The 14,026-nt window shown below is 44.5% G+C and overlaps 2 non-coding genes across 2 annotated transcripts; both read left to right on the top strand.

Moving 5' to 3' along the window:
• The first annotated feature begins 380 nt into the window (after window positions 1-380).
• TRNAA-CGC (transfer RNA alanine (anticodon CGC)) lies at window positions 381-452 on the top strand. Its single transcript has one exon. It is a non-coding gene; the product is annotated as a tRNA-Ala (tRNA).
• A 9,530-nt stretch (window positions 453-9,982) lies between these two features.
• Window positions 9,983-10,054, top strand: TRNAA-CGC (transfer RNA alanine (anticodon CGC)). Its single transcript has one exon. It is a non-coding gene; the product is annotated as a tRNA-Ala (tRNA).
• Window positions 10,055-14,026: the final 3,972 nt, after the last annotated feature.

Here is a 14,026-nt window from a genome sequence, read left to right as displayed (position 1 = left end):
ATAGTTTCGTTTTTTGAAAATTTTCATTTTTTGCCAATTTTTAATAAAGAATTGACGACCTAAATCAAAAATCCGAAACCAACAGTCACTAGATCTTAAGTTTTTCTTTTAAATGCAGCAAACCTCGTCAAATTTGGTGCTTTGGTGGCCGAGAAAAACGAATTCTGCTTTTACATGTATTTAGATAGGAGCACCCGAGCTAAAGCTTCCTCTTAAGTTTTGACGTTGGCTGGCTGGCTTTGGCTGGATGAATAATGCCGGAGTTTCAGGTAAATTTGAAGGACTTGAGCTTTGAAAGCATCGCGGTGCCAGGAGATTAGGCACTGGTATGTGTGCTAGTTTCGCTGTAGTTATCTTGCTACTATAATGAGATTAAATGCGGGGGTGTAGCTCAGAGGTAGAGTGCTCGTTTCGCATGCGAGAAGTCCCGGGTTCAAACCCCGGCACCTCCATTTTTTTACCTTTCCGAAAGTGGTGTTTTTTTAACCTTACGTTGTAGAAAAGCAGCCTTCTGTTAGCGTATTTCACCATAGTGAGCTACTGTTTAGCACTTCTGTCGTACAAAACAGGGTTACTGCACACCAACTGTCCCAGACGATTTACTCGTGCGTCTCAGATTTTCTTGTAAAAAAAACATGGTTACTTACTACCTTACTCGAAGTCATTTTCTAGTATACTGTGTTTCCCAGCTAACGTTAGCCAAGCCGTTCAACGAAGCAAATTATTCAAAAAACACAGTGCGAGATGCAGTTATAAGAACTGCGGTGTTAACTCGTCAGTGTCTATGAACACCAAACATCGTAGATTTTATAATCGTAGTTTGTACCGTGTTTTTTGAAATATTTTATTTTATTGAACATATTGGATAACGTTAGCTGGGGCGCGGCGGCCGCATTTCGATGGGGGCGAAATCCGAAAACACCCGTGTACTTAGATTTAGGTGCACGTTAAAGAACCCCAGGTGGTCGAAATTTTCGGAGTTCCCCACTACGGGGTGCCTCATAGTCCGAAAGTGGTTTTGGCACGTAAAACCCCATACTTCTTTAACGTTAGCTGGGATACCTTATATGTTTTTGTGTAACGTGATATTTTCCTTAAGCTTATTAAAGTACTTGAAACATGGTTCCGCTAGAAAATTAATACCAAACTTATTTTAGTGCACAATGCTGCCCTACTTCGTCCGCTGAACCTACAATGATTTATCTTCAATACTGTCACGTTTTAGTGACGGTAATGAACTACAGTGTGCAACGCAAGTTACGAAACTAACTGTTCACTGGACGAACCTGCGCCCAGCAAAAAAAAAAATTATTGCTCAGCACATTGAGAGTGGAGAGCACACTCGCCAATCGTCGAAATCTGGTTCTGTGGGTCAAGCACGTCTGCTTTTGTACATCACTTGTCCAAGATGGCGGCGTAGTTGCTGGTGGCTGCATGCCTTTCAGAAAGTACTACACAATTCGTATCGCAAATTCAATCTGATTACACGGTTGGGTGAACGATAGCCAACAGATAAAATCAGCGATAATATATCTAGCCGATACAGAAACGTCCGTTGCGCGTCTTGGGCTGAGCGATAACACTGTAACAAAAATTATCTCGAGAACGGTCACCAAAAACATAAACAATTTAAGCACATGTCAATATGCACTGGTCTTTATGGGAAGCTTCAGTTGGAAACGCAGCTTAAGGTGCTAGAAATGTTGAAAAAATCTCGCCAAGTTGGCTATGCTTCACTGGCGAAATACCTACTCCTTTGTTCATCGTAATTATTTTACTTCACTGTCCTAGGGCTGTACTTCAAGTTAAAATTGATGGCGCCAGTACAATTTACGAACTTTTGGCAAAAGTATGACAAACGTGCCAAAATGTTGGTTTTCCTTCAGTTTTAGGCCTGATTTTCGCAACGAGGCGCTCCATCTGAAAATATCATAGAAAGCGCATAAGATAGCTTGTTTTTTGGCGTTTCTTTTATGTAATTACCTCATTTTTATGTTTATTTTAGGGGAGATATAACTTTCTTTAATTTGGAAACCTTGCTCGGCATAGTTCCGTACAAGTTCACCGCTCCGCAAATTGGCTGTTGTGCGTCAGACAGTCAAAACGAGCAGCGTGGGACTTCAGCACCTGAGTGTTGTTTTCCAGTCCAAAAACTATTATCAATGGCATCTTTGTCTTTTCTTCCTGACTTACATCCCACAGCCGGTGAGAAACTGGAAGGTTAGGCGAGTGCTACCGGAGATTGCTTCTTTTATCAAAGCCCACTTTTTTTCTTTTTTTCTTACATTACAATTGACACGCTTCTCTGAAAAGATTGGCAAAAAGAGCCCAGAGTGCGCATGCCGGAGATTTCTGGTGCACATGGCGTGCTTATCCCGCAAGTACATGTAGAGAGCGGTCAAGCAATGCCGGCTTTGCTATTCAGCTGGCAAATGAGAAAAAGAAAGAAAACATGCGGATCCCACACGCTATGGGAGTCGGTTTACTCGAACCTGTCATTAGTGTTTGCAAAGAACAATGTTCTAGTCTATCAACCATTTGCAAGCATACAGCAAATGATAAGCGGGAACCGACTCGCTCGACAGGAACTTGTGGCTCTTGATCATGCGCATCCTACGCATGATTACGAAGAAATTGCGGCGATGACGCTGGATGGACAACGTCATGACGACAATGACATGACAGCGGAATCACTGCGACAAAATGATGATGATTGAACGGCCACGAAGACATGACAACGAAGCTGCGAGGACGATGAAATGACGACGAGGGCAGGACTATACTGATATGACCACATTGAAATCGCTACAAACAAAATGACGCCGACGAAGCGACCACGACGGCATGATGACGACAGTATGGCGATGACACTATGACAACAATGACACACATATAACGAGTCTGGAATAACGATCCTGGCATGACGACAACGGGAGGATAACGCTGGAGCGACGGCGATGGTATGATGAGGACAGCGTGATAGCGATGGCATGACAAAGAAGCTGGAATGACGATGACGGCATGATGATGCTGGAATTACAACGAATGTGTGACGATGACGGCGTGACGACTAACGCATCGCTACGATAAGCCAGTAGCATCAGCGAACTGTCAACCGCTTCAGCATCGTGAAGGTGTCAGCACGCCCCACCGGACCAGCGGTGATGGCATTGCGTGACATGCATGGTTGACGAAGAATGCGCGGTTGTAAAGCGGTGTTTTCTGGATGCTGCTCGACCGCGGATCACGATGACGGGATCAAGAAGCTCCTGTGAAAGCAAGTGTAACGGCCATTGCTAGCCGCTCAAGACGACTGTCAAACGAACCAGTTAATTGATTGTCCATTCAATCAGCCGATATGGGTCAAGTGAGGCAAGTTTGAACCCCTTCTTCAGCAAGTGGTTCCCTCCTGTCTCTGGGGTAGTTAACTGCTTGGGCCGGTGGGTATTCCCACATTGTGTTTAGTGAACAAAGGTAATATGTAATTGCGCGTGGCCATCTCTTGAAGGCGCAGTCTTCGGTTACTTTAGATGCTCCGATTAGAGGAAGGTGTACCTGTCGGTTTCTCTGACCTACAGATATAGGGAGGGCAGAGGGGATTCAGGTAGACATTTTTCGGCTCCTTCGGTGTACATCAGTTCAGTCACGCCAGAGTGTTGCGAAATAACCTTGTCTATTCCTGGTGTAAATTATATTCCTTCATTCCCGATGAGAAGCTGCTCCTCTTTTCAACGTCGTCTTTGGTGTGGATAAGGCAGACGACGGCAAGGCGACATACCCCCTTTTGATATGCACGACTACAATTCTTACACACGACATTGGGATGACATTCCAGTCCATAGACACTTCGTATAAAGAGCCGCCAGATGAAACGATCAAGAGCTGCAGGAGAAGATGAAATAACAGTCGATTTAATCAAAGATGGAGGAGACATAATACTTGGAAAACATGGAAAACATATCAGGACACATATAAAATCTAGTACAGTTCCATATGTCACATGGTGGCCACATATGATACATAGGAATGAACGGCTTTTTAATGCCACCGCAATGTGGCTCACTGGAATTAGTGAATATGGCGCATAGGAGTTTTTTCGATTGGGCACAGAATGCTCACTGGATTCAGTTCCACATATGCGCGATTGTTCTAAAAAATGGTTAAGTAAATTTCCTGAAAAAAATTTCTCAAGTTTTTACTCTCTTATTTTGACTCGCTAAGAAGCACTGCATGCGTATTCACTAGGCTGGTTGATGAGGTGGGTCGCGCTGCATATGCCAAAGGCGATTTGAAAGAGAAGAGTCTTGCATTTATATATTGTATTGAAGAGAATGACACACTTAGGCTCGCGCGGTCGGACTCCATGGATGGAGAGGGGCAGAAGAAGTAGAAGTAAACAGGCATTCTGGCCGATAGCAGGCTGTCTGCATCTCTGCTTTATGATGGCGCAGGCGCGAAACACGGAGCCACGGGTCTTAATCCCCCTCCGTCCACGACCCTTCTAAGCGCCTGAGTCCGTTCGGGCTCGCTGTCACTAGCGCCCGGGGATGGCGTCCAAGCCTCCATGGTGTCAGGATTGGGGGCTGAATCCCATCGCTCGTAACCCGTTGTCAAGATTGGAGTCCGGCATCAATTCGAAGGTAGCTCGCCCATGCCGTTATCCACGCTGAGGACGATGATGAAGGGAAGGACTGCTTCTCATCGAGAACGAGGAAAGGGGTTTATTTACGGTATTTACATGCAGTTCATCAGTCTAGCATGACTGCGAGAGAAAGTACGTCAGTCTAACACGACTGCTTGAGAGAGTGTCTCAGTCCAACGTGACTGCTTAAGTGTGTCGAGCATCCGCACAACAGCAGTTTTTAAACACTCGGTCCTCCCGCGATACAAGGTGACGCGAACGTTCGTTTAGTCATCGTAAACTGCCGCCTCTCCGCGGGACAGTTTACACAGACACATGCACACACACACACGTGTTCACGGTCCGAAACCGACACCACACGAATTTTGTAGAACTCGGAGGGGACCCGGGTAGCACGCCCGGGTAGCCATTGTCCTGCGTCTTAGTCGGCACGTGGGAAGCGGCCTTCGTCGGCGTTCCCGCGGCAACTCCCCCACTCATAGCAGAACAGGGCGGCGTTGTCGTGTTGCGCACAAAGCCTGCTTCGTCGAACTCCTTCAGTCACAACGGCGACGAGGCCAGACCGTAACGGTGGCGGTTTCAGCACAAAGCCTACTTCGTCAAACGCATCCTAGCTAAAGCGACGGAGAGTGGAGGATGCGCGAATTGTTCCCGACACAAAGTCGACTTAGTCGCGCCATGGCCAGTGGTTGGCGGCGGCGTTCGAAGATGAGGTTGCCACCGCTTGCGTAAATGGCTGGCAAACTTGCACTGCAGCTCGCCGTTCTTAACAGCGCCTCCATGTCCCGGAAATTCTCGACTGTCTAGCGCAGATAACCGCTGGGCAGGAAGAGAATGCCTGGTGGCCAGGGGGTGATGCCTTGGCTCGCAGCGACCACTTGTGTAATGTCACCGCCCCAAAACATCCAACAAGGACCACCAACTGCAAAATGAACCCCACAACACGGCTCTGCGCCGAGATGACGTACATTGGCTCTCACTTTAGACCCTATAGGCTTCCAAAAAAAATAAGTGCAGAAACAAAAAAAAAATGCTGCATTTCGCTATGCCAATTTCTGAAGAAATTTCGTGCTGACAAATTCAGCAATCATGGAGGGAATCTTGCTAAATGAGATGCGATCTTCTTGGCTTAATAAAATTAACACTAGTAACCCTAAAATTTAGGCGGGACCCTCAAACGCAGAATTCAAATTAGCGCGCTCAAACCATTCGCATTGCTATGCAACTTTCCCTTCTTATATCTAACGGAGAAGTTGTACTCTTGGAGATTAAGACTACATCGGAGCAAGCGGCCATTTTTGTGTGACATTTGATTGAGCCACGTCAGAGGACAGTGGTCGGTCTCGAAGATGAACTTCGCTCCGTACATGTAACACGACAACTTCTGGGCGGCCCAAACTAAACAAGCGCATTCCTTCTCTGAAGCGCTGTAGGCTTCCTCTCTTAGATTTACTTTACGGCTGGCATAGAGGATAGGATGCTCCTCGTTATCGTCGCCGACCTGACTAAGTACCACGCCCATACCTCTGTCGCTTGCGTCGCATTGAACTATTAATTCCTTTTTGTAGTCTGGCGCGCGAAGCAATTCAATGCGGTCTTCGAATTGAATTGCTACCATTTGTAAACGCAAATATTTTCCGAAAAGTTTTCGAATATTTGAAGCCGTCAACTGTTTTTGTAATAAAACATAACATCTCAGCTAAAATACATTAAATTTCATCTCCACGAACACAGTGTTGACCTAAACGATGACGACTTGCGCATTATAGCAGGCTACGTCTATGAGAGAGCCAGACCTTACCGATTATATACAGCAATAGTTCGCATCCTCCCAAGAATCCTGTACATCCGAACAAAGTGCTTATTCGTTCCTAATGTTCGATTTGTGCTTTTTTTATTGGCGTGTCTTATTAGGAAAGAATGGCGCCTTCAAGTGGCACCGGCTACTCCTCGTCGCCCGGCAAAGAATACTATTGCCACAACATTGGTAACTAAATGCGGTACAAAATTATCACAAAAACGGTCAGTCAGTAATATCCAAAAGTTCTGTACATGAGTCCAGGGACCCACAGAAGATGCACGTGTATGCAGTTGCATATATAAACGCATGTGCTTCGTTTCGTCCGCGACATAAAGTTCAGTTTCACAGACGAGTGTACAGACCCGTAATTATACCCGTACATAACATACTAAATAAACTTCTGAGAAAATAAGCATAGACTTGCATTGTACGTGTATCTTTCAGCGGAAAATACAATATATATCTAAGATACTGGTGGTTTCCAAGAAAACGCTTAAAACGGCAAGCGCTTTTTTCTGAAGCCACCCAGTTGGCCATGTGCCAAGTGTATATTTCTTTAGGGTGAATGACCCTCGATCTAATAGAATTAAATTTGCCCGCAACTGTATAAAGCACTGTTTTTGGGCATCGTGCAGTGCAGCTTACATGTGCTAGGAAATACTTGCACTACAAATATCCGCAAACTTCAGAGTGTGCAAGCACAAGCACTAAGAACTTGTCTCGGTCTCCCCAAAACTACGTCATCGATTGCGACAGTGGCCATTGCTGGAGACACTCCTTTGACAGTCTACATAGATACTGATATCCTTAGAGCACACATCCGACACCTGACTCGGATTCCCTCACACCATCTTGATTGCTTGCCAGCAAAGAGGCCATATTCTACTTTTGCCAAAGGTGTTATAAGACATCAGTCCTACGTGCCATCAGAATTTACGCCGAATTTCGTTTTTTCCTCTTAAGTAGTTACTCATGGCAGGATTCTTTTACATTGCCGCCACCTATGAGATTAATTCAGCCTGTCTGACTTTCCGCTTGACGTTCTTTGTTGCTGTTTTGCCCACCCTACAGGCCGCATACTTGCTGGTAAGCTTCCTAGTTCTTTTCCTCCACTGTGAATCAATGTTATTTTCTGTACAAGTACCTGAACACTCTACCAGTCCATTTACATTCTTCCATATTCCTCAGTCGTTCTTCATAATCAACTTTACTATGAGCTTCCCTCACTTCTCAACCTTGTCCATCCTCCGTTGGAGTAGAGCGCCCCCTGCTACCAACGCGCGATGAAAGACTGCGCGCTTTCTCCCCGCCTTCTTCCCGTGCGCGCGCTAGTTCGAGCCGCCATCCTTCTCGGCTCACATTTGCACGCTTTCATTCACACCCATAGCATACGGCGAGCGGGCGCAGTGTCATCGCACTTGCACTTTATACGGAACATCACGGTGACGGCGACATGCACACCGATGGTGTAAATGCGCCGGGAGTTTTCATATAATTCCCATTGCAGTAAAACAATAATTCGGTGCTTTCAAACTGTTGATCAAACTAGGTATTTTTGCTGAGGCGACCGGGTCACTGTTTCAGGAGCAAGCAGTCTTCACTACGTGAAAGAGGATAGTTTAATCTCTCCCTTTTTTTTTTATTTGTGAACCCGATTAGCAGTTCCATCCGCTGAAGCGTTTCCAGGAATAGTGCAGTGAGTTAGCATCCACTGAAATGCTGCAACGTAATTAGTAGCACTTGCTTCTGTTAGCTCTTTCAGCGTTTCGTATAATAAATATGTATTCAAAAAATTATTGTTCATGCATTTTAGCGAGGCGGATTTGGCTTAAGAATCACTGCGTGCTGTCTATTGATGCTGTGAAGCGGAACGCCAATAGTATAGGGAAAAGTTCAGCGATAGTAGAAAATGAGAGCACACGTGGCCTCTGCAGAGTATAAAATGAACAACTGGAAGAGCTCCGCCCTTAAGAGGAAGCTTTAGCTCGAGTGCTCCTATCTAAATACATGTAAAAGGAGAATTCGTTTTTCTCGGCAACCACTGCACCAAAATTGACGAGGTTTGTTGCATTTAAAAGACAAACTTAAAATCTAGTGACTGTTTGTTTCGAATTTTTGAGTTAGGTCGTCAATCTTTTATTAAAAATTGGCGAAAATCAAAAATTTTCAAAAAACGACACTATCAAGTTTACAACTCTGTAACTCAACCACTAAAGATTATAATACAATTCTGTGAATTGCATCTAAAAGTACATCCATAGCGGACTAAATTGATATGTTACACATGAATATAAAAAAATTTAATCATAGGGAAATACAACTTTTGTAAAACCGTTGTAACCAACGTAACAAATTCTTGTAAGATGTAAAATGACATATTGAATTTGTCCGCTTTGAATGATCTAATGGATGCCGTTTACAGAACCGCGATATCAGTTCTTGATGCATAGATATCAATTTGTAAACTTCGTGCTTCTATTTTTTTCAAACGGTCAAATATTTGAAAATTGTTTTAGAAAAATTCAAGCCATAAATCGAAATTCCGCTTCCAACAGTCACTAGAATTTAACTTTCTCTTTGAAATGCAACAAATTTCATCAAAATCGGGCTAAAATTTCATCAAACCGAGCTAAAGCTTCCTCTTAAGAGGAAGCTTTAGCTCGGGCCCAACTCCGACGCGGCCTATTCAAATACATGTAAAAACGCAAAAACGATTTTCTGAGATAACCCCTGGACCGATTTTAATGAAATTTGTTGAATTTGACAGGGAAAGTGAAATTCTAGTGACTGTTGGCCACGGAATTTCTATTTAGGCCCTGAATTTTGTTAAAAAGATTTTCAAAAATTCGAAAGTTTGAAAAAAATAGAAGCATGAAGTTCACAAATTCATAACTCTGCATCAAGAGCAGATATTGCGGTTCTGTAAGCGAGATCCATCAGATCATTGAAAGCGGACAAATTCCATACGTCATTTTATATCTTACGTGAATTTGTTACGTTGTTTACAAGGGTTCTGCAAAACCTATATTTCCATTTTACAATATTATTTTACATTCATGTGTAACATATCAATTTTGTCCGCTTTAAATGTACTATTAGATGCAGTTCACGGAATTGTATTATCAATTTTCGTTGCTGAGGTATAGAGTTGTAAACTTGATAGTTTCGTTTTTTGAAAATTTTCATTTTTTGCCAATTTTTAATAAAGAATTGACGACCTAAATCAAAAATCCGAAACCAACAGTCACTAGATCTTAAGTTTTTCTTTTAAATGCAGCAAACCTCGTCAAATTTGGTGCTTTGGTGGCCGAGAAAAACGAATTCTGCTTTTACATGTATTTAGATAGGAGCACCCGAGCTAAAGCTTCCTCTTTAGTTTTGAGGTTGGCTGGCTGGCTTTGGCTGGATGAATAATGCCGGAGTTTCAGGTAAATTTTAAGGACTTGAGCTTTGAAAGCATCGTGGTGCCAGGAGATTATGCACTGGTATGTGTGCTAGTTTTGCTGTAGTTATCTTGCTACTATAATGAGATTAAATGCGGGGGTGTAGCTCAGAGGTAGAGTGCTCGTTTCGCATGCGAGAAGTCCCGGGTTCAAACCCCGGCACCTCCATTTTTTTTCCTTTCCGAAAGTGGTGTTTTTTTAACCTTACGTTGTAGAAAAGCAGCCTTCTGTTAGCGTATTTCACCATAGTGAGCTACTGTTTAGCACTTCTGTCGTACAAAACAGGGTTACTGCACACCAACTGTCCCAGACGATTTACTCGTGCGTCTCAGATTTTCTTGTAAAAAAAACATGGTTACTTACTACCTTACTCGAAGTCATTTTCTAGTATACTGTGTTTCCCAGCTAACGTTAGCCAAGCCGTTCAACGAAGCAAATTATTCAAAAAACACAGTGCGAGATGCAGTTATAAGAACTGCGGTGTTAACTCGTCAGTGTCTATGAACACCAAACATCGTAGATTTTATAATCGTAGTTTGTACCGTGTTTTTTGAAATATTTTATTTTATTGAACATATTGGATAACGTTAGCTGGGGCGCGGCGGCCGCATTTCGATGGGGGCGAAATCCGAAAACACCCGTGTACTTAGATTTAGGTGCACGTTAAAGAACTCCAGGTGGTCGAAATTTTCGAAGTTCCCCACTACGGGGTGCCTCATAGTCCGAAAGTGGTTTTGGCACGTAAAACCCCATACTTCTTTAACGTTAGCTGGGATACCTTATATGTTTTTGTGTAACGTGATATTTTCCTTAAGCTTATTAAAGTACTTGAAACATGGTTCCGCTAGAAAATTAATACCAAACTTATTTTAGTGCACAATGCTGCCCTACTTCGTCCGCTGAACCTACAATGATTTATCTTCAATACTGTCACGTTTTAGCGACGGTAATGAACTACAGTGTGCAACGCAAGTTACGAAACTAACTGTTCACTGGACGAACCTGCGCCCAGCAAAAAAAAAAAAAATTGTTGCTCAGCACATTGAGAGTGGAGAGCACACTCGCCAATCGTCGAAATCTGGTTCTGTGGGTCAAGCACGTCTGCTTTTGTACATCACTTGTCCAAGATGGCGGCGTAGTTGCTGGTGGCTGCATGCCTTTCAGAAAATACTGCACAATTCGTATCGCAAATTCAATCTGATTACACGCTCGGGTGAACGATAGCCAACAGATAAAATCAGCGATAATATATCTAGCCGATACAGAAATGTCCGTTGCGCGTCTTGGGCTGAGCGATAACACTGTAACAAAAATTATCTCGAGAACGGTCACCAAAAACATAAACAATTTAAGCACATGTCAATATGCACTGGTCTTTATGGGAAGCTTCAGTTGGAAACGCAGCTTAAAGGGACACTAAAGGTTACTATTAAGTCAACGTGGACTGTTGAAATACCATCCCAGAAACCTCGAAACGCTTGTTTCGTGCCAAGGAGAGACTTATTTTAAGAGAAAATGCGTTCTGAAGCGTCCGCGTACCTCTAGCGCAGTTCAAATCGCCCGCCCTCCGATCGAGGAGAACTGACATCATGGTCTCATAGTGACGTTGCGCCATCGGTGAGTAGAACAGCGTCCGCAGACGGCGCTACGGCTTTTCTGCGCAAAACGCGAACGCGCGGCCAGAAACAGAGCCAAGACAGAGCCGACAGCAGAGCGAAAGCGGGAGTATGGTGTCTAGCGGAAGGAGAAACGAATTACGTCCCACGTTACGTCCCACGGCACACGGAGAGTCCGTTTTCGTTAAACTATAGGCTGCAGCGAGCTCGCAGCGTGGTCGGCGTGGTCTATGAGAAGCGACGAGCCTTTTCGCACTCGCAACAGGGCATAAAAATGTGCGAATCGACGCAAAACTCGGCCTAGAAACGTGCTTCGCCACAGCCAGGGCTCAATACGACCCAAGCTGGCACGACCCAGATGTCGTTTCCCGCACCGCCACCAGGCGCCGCTACTATACCTCACACTCCAGCGCAAGACGCCCATAAGCTAGTACTTCATTCTATGACGCTAACTTCGACGCTCGTCGCAATGGACCCTGACACCTACAGATTGGCTCGCGATGGTGGGCTCAACTTCAGCGATTTGAGCACCGACGAGCGCGACCTGCTTCTGAGGGCTCGCACTGCCGGCGTCGTTGCGTACTACGACGGCGGCCTCGACACCGGCTCTCCGGAGCGGGAAAGCAACGAGGGCTTCCCACGACATCACATGGACGTGGCATTCTCGCTGCTTGTTCCAAATGAAAGTTTCGCGAGCAGAACCCTCACAGCACGACGCGATAACGAAACTACTGAAACTCCAAAGCGTGCGCGGCGCAGAGTCGAGCGAAAACGAAACCTTTCGAACACCCATATTACTGAAGGGTAACGTCAAAATATTATTTTTTCCTAGAATCGAATAGACGTAGACAAGTAGCATTTTTTCCGGCTTATAATCGAATGAAATGATATTTTTAATACGAGTAGTTGAGTATTAGTAACACAAATTATGAGGAGACCTTTCGTCATCGGGCTAGTACCGGAATGTCGCTGGGGGGTCTCAAATCGTGTCATGCATTTACCTCAATTTCTCGGTTACTAAAGCTCTGTTCGCGATTATATTGACGCCTTAGACGTTCTAGAACATTGCTCTACCACTTTAACTTGAGTTTCTGGTAACCTTTAGTGTCCCTTTAAGGAGCTAGAAATGTTGAAAAAATCTCGCCAAGTTGGCTATGCTTCACTGGCGAAATACCTACTCATTTGTTCATCGTAATTATTTTACTTCACTGTCCTAGGGCTGTACTTCAAGTTAAAATTGATGGCGCCAGTACAATTTACGAACTTTTGGCAAAAGTATGACAAACGTGCCAAAATGTTGGTTTTCCTTCAGTTTTAGGCCTGATTTTCGCAACGAGGCGCTCCATCTGAAAATATCATAGAAAGCGCGTAAGATAGCTTGTTTTTTGGCGTTTCTTTTATGTAATTACCTCATTTTTATGTTTATTTTAGGGGAGATATAACTTTCTTTAATTTGGAAACCTTGCTCGGCATAGTTCCGTACAAGTTCACCGCTCCGCAAATTGGCTGTTGTGCGTCAGACAGTCAAAACGAGCAGCGTGGGACTTCAGCACTTGAGTGTTGTTTTCCAGTCCAAAAACTATTATCAATGGCATCTTTGCCTTTTCTTCCTGACTTACATCCCACAGCCGGTCAGAAACTGGAAGGTTAGGCGAGTGCTACCGGAGATTGCTTCTTCTATCAAAGCCCACTTTTTTTCTTTTTTTCTTACATTACAATTGACACGCTTCTCTGAAAAGATTCGCAAAAAGAGCCCAGAGTGCGCATGCCGGAGATTTCTGGTGCACATGGCGTGCTTATCCCGCAAGTACATGTAGAGAGCGGTCAAGCAATGCCGGCTTTGCTATTCAGCTGGCAAATGAGAAAAAGAAAGAAAACATGCGGATCCCACACGCTATGGGAGTCGGTTTACACGAACCTGTCATTAGTGTTTGCAAAGAACAATGTTCTAGTTTATCAACCATTTGCAAGCATACAGCAAATGATAAGCGGGAACCGACTCGCTCGACAGGAACTTGTGGCTCTTGATCATGCGCATCCTACGCATGATTACGAAGAAATTGCGGCGACGACGCTGGATGGACAACGTCATGACGACAATGACATGACAGCGGAATCACTGCGACAAAATGATGATGATTGAACGGCCACGAAGACATGACAACGAAGCTGCGAGGACGATGAAATGACGACGAGGGCAGGACTATACTGATATGACCACATTGAAATCGCTACAAACAAAATGACGCCGACGAAGCGACCACGACGGCATGATGACGACAGTATGGCGATGACACTATGACAACAATGACACACATATAACGAGTCTGGAATAACGATCCTGCCATGACGACAACGGGAGGATAACGCTGGAGCGACGGCGATGGTATGATGACGACAGCGTGATAGCGATGGCATGACGAAGAAGCTGGAATGACGATGACGGCATGATGATGCTGGAATTACAACGAATGTGTGACGATGACGGCGTGACGACGAACGCATCGCTACGATAAGCCAGTAG

Source organism: Dermacentor variabilis, chromosome 1 (genome assembly GCF_050947875.1).
Source record: "Dermacentor variabilis isolate Ectoservices chromosome 1, ASM5094787v1, whole genome shotgun sequence".
Taxonomy (NCBI): domain Eukaryota; kingdom Metazoa; phylum Arthropoda; class Arachnida; order Ixodida; family Ixodidae; genus Dermacentor; species Dermacentor variabilis.
This window is presented reverse-complemented; position numbering and strand designations above follow the sequence as displayed.